This window comes from Mandrillus leucophaeus, unplaced genomic scaffold, assembly GCF_000951045.1.
Source record: "Mandrillus leucophaeus isolate KB7577 unplaced genomic scaffold, Mleu.le_1.0 Scaffold535, whole genome shotgun sequence".
NCBI lineage: Eukaryota > Metazoa > Chordata > Mammalia > Primates > Cercopithecidae > Mandrillus > Mandrillus leucophaeus.
Genome location: NW_012105753.1, coordinates 212,468 through 216,049, shown reverse-complemented (window position 1 = coordinate 216,049; position 3,582 = coordinate 212,468).

The following is a 3,582-nucleotide window of genomic DNA, read 5'->3' as shown; positions in this document are numbered from 1 at the left end:
TGTCCAGATGCATTAGGCACATTTTAGGAGATGGCGAATGATAAACTCTGCCAAATCATCAGATTTCCTCTTCCAACTTTTACCTGATTCATATTTTATCAAATAAATAAAAATACAGATATATTATAAGAAGAGAAACAGTGGGTAAACAAAAGAGAAAATGTTTTTAAAAATATTTGTAGGTTTTTGAACAAATCTATATGTGGTTTCCAAATGTAACTTCAGTTGTGAAGGGTGAGATTCAGAATCTTGACAGATATGAAAATGTTTTCAACCCCACAACACGCAGCACTCCTTCATGTTTCTAAACCTGCTCTTTGCCTTGGACATTTTATATTTGGGAGTTTAAGACGATGAAAAACAAAAATCTCTTTCCAGCCCTTTCTTCTAGAACAAATCTAGTGAAGCAGATGCAACGCAAGGTGGAGACACTGGGAACTGGCTGGGCTGCCAGGTGAATTCCGGTATGGACCCAACACCACCACAGAAACTAGGAATTTCCCTAGAAGCATTTAAGGGAACTAGCTCTGCTTTTCCAGGAGGTTAGTTTATTGATTCATTGCCTACTTTAGGTCAGGCAGTTTGCCAAGAGCTGTGGATACACAGATGATTGTGACATAATTCCTACCCCTCAAGGAGAAATGAGAATGAGATTCAGACAAGTGAGCTGTCAACGATGCAGTTCTAGATAAGGGCTGTCATGGGATGAGGGGAGCGTGGGGTGCTATGCTTCCCCAAGGGGAGTCAGAGGAAGTGTCTGCTGGAGGCATGAAAATTAGGGCTCTGTCTATGCTGGAACCTTAGCCCTAGTAGGGGCTGGTATTTCTCAGTTTTCCTTGCCTACTAGGTGAACATTTATTTAGCTAGGGCACAGTGCTTCTGGCCCTAATGAGGTACTTCTCTTTGTGGGCAATATTTTTCTGATTGATAAAATAAATGCATCTTCCTCAATTGACATCCGGCAAATGTGAAGAGAGGTGACAGTGTGATGGGCCACAGAGAGGAAAAAATGAGTACATCTCTGTATGTACAAATGCTTTTTCATCTGTATGTTGTTATCCATACAAAATAGCAATCCACAAGACCTGTTGTAATAAAGGAATTACAGGGCATCAAAGAAAAGAGGGTGTTTTCCGGGCTTGTTTAAGAATTGATGCTCATCTCTACCATTCACGAAGAAAATCCATCAGGCTTTTATTCTGTTTCTCAGCGCCTAATGGACTACGTGAAACTCAATTTCTGTACAGCAATTTGGCCATAAGAAGTACTTAGCAGACAATTAACATCAGCAGCCAACAACTAGAGTTGGTTAAATATCTACCGGCCTGCAGCAATCCTCATGAATGAGTGATATGTCATCTTAAAAGGAATCAGTTCCCACCCTATTGGTTTATGTTTCTTAAAATGGGATCCAAGGATCGGCTGTATCAGAACCATAGAGGGTACTTGTTACAAATACAGGTTCTAAGATCCCTCTTCCAGATCTTGATTCAGAATCCCTTTAAATAGTGAACCTATACAAGATTTTTTTTTTTCCATCTCACTCTGTTGTCCAGGCTGGAGTGCAGTGGCCTGATCTCAGCTCACTGCAATCTTTGCCTCCTAGGTTCAAGTGATCCTCCTGTATCAGCCTCCTGAGTAGCTGGGATTACAGCCATGCACCACCATGCCCAGCTAATTTTTGTATTTTTACTAGAGACGGGGTTTTGCCGTGTTGGCGAGGCTGGTCTCAAACCCCTGACCTCAGGTGATCCACCCGCCTCGACCTCTCAATGTCCTCGGATTACAGGCATGAGCCACCGCGCCTGGACCTATATATGCATTTTTTAAAATAAATTTCTCAATGATTTTTATGCATGCCACGGTTTGAGGAACACTACGATGGCAGTTTACAATCTTGGAATGCAATCTGGAACAGACATACATATAAAGCAAGAATGTACAGAGGGAAATATGGAGAACACATTTAATCAATGGTAATAAATGTAGATTGAAAGAGAAGGAATAATACTCATGACATTGCAGTCCCAGAAACCATTAAAACACAATTAGATTTTTCTTGCTAAAAAGCACCAACCGCAGAGATGCTAATTGCTGACTAGTCCTAGATCCAGGAGCTTTAGATTAATTTTCTAGTGGGCTTTCCTGGCTCTTGTACTATGTATATATTGCTAGGGGTAAGTTGAGGGACTATTTCAGAAGCACCAGTGGCACCTTGGCATAAATATACATTTCAGACCAGGGCAAATTTTACTCTACGATAATAGCCAGGATCTGGGATGAGGGGGTATCCTGTCTCAACCAGGAAGAATTGCACAAATTTTATCAGCAGTTTTATGGGGAATTTTCTCAATTGTGCAAACCTGGGTTAATGGACTTGCAGATTTGGAATCCCACCTCTCCTTGGCCACTATTCATCTCATCACTGATGTGGATGTTTCTCTTCTTCACAGCCCCTTCCCTCTTCCCTGAGTTTAAGGACCATATGTTCCTAGAAGTCCCTGCTTTTAAACAAGTAACTGCAGGTTATAATCCACAGTGGCTAAAGCTAATTTGATGAATGAGATAATTGAAAAACAAAAAGCAGAGGGCTCAAAAGTCTGCATCAAGTTCTTAGATGTTCACATTGTACAGAGAAAACAGAGAGAGTGATGGGGAAAGGGTAAAAAAGAGGAGAGGAGAGAGAGAATTATGCAACTATGAAAAGAAAGCAGATGGTGGGACTGGAAGCCTCAGGTGGCAGTATCATTTTTAAAAGGTCAAACTTGGAAAGGGAGACATTGTAACCAGTGATTTAGAATCACATTGCCTCTTTTCCTTCTTGTTTATGGGTTGAAACGATGTGATCTTATTTGGCAATAAGGTCTTTGCCAGTGATCAAATTAAGATGAGGTCATTAGGGTAGGCCTTAATCTGACTGGCGTCCTTATTAAAAGAGGGAAATTTGGGCACAGAAATAGACATGGATAAAGGAAAGACATGTAAAGACACAGGGAGAAGGCCATCTACAGCCAACGAGTGCCTGAGGCTGCTGGGAACTAGGAGAGATCTCACAGAGCTCAGAAGCCAATCCTTCCAGCACCTTGATTTTTGCACTTCTAGCCACTCAAGAACTGTGAGATGATGCACTTTTCTTGTTTAAGGCATCCAATTTCTGGTACTTTGTTATGGCAGCCCAAGGAAAAAATACATTTCTTGAAAATTATATTTAAGAATTAAAAAGAACAAATCAGAATGCTATCAAGATAGAAAACTTTGCTCTGTATGACTGAATTTTCTAAGCAAGTTTGTTTTTGTAAATGAATTGATAGAAAGCAAGAGTGGGCATATAAATGTAATAGACCGGGTTACAACTCAAAAAGTTGAAGTCAAATTTTCTGATAAACAATGAAAATAAAAATATGATTAACATATGTTAAATAATAGGGACAAAATACAAAAACCCTGGGTCTTGTCATTCTCAGGCAGCTTAGTGTGGACCGATGGAGCTGAGGACTCTTACAAACTGGCACAACTTCCTCTTTTTCATTTGAGGAAACTGAGACCCAGAACAATTAAATTACTTGGCCAAAAAATAGCTTT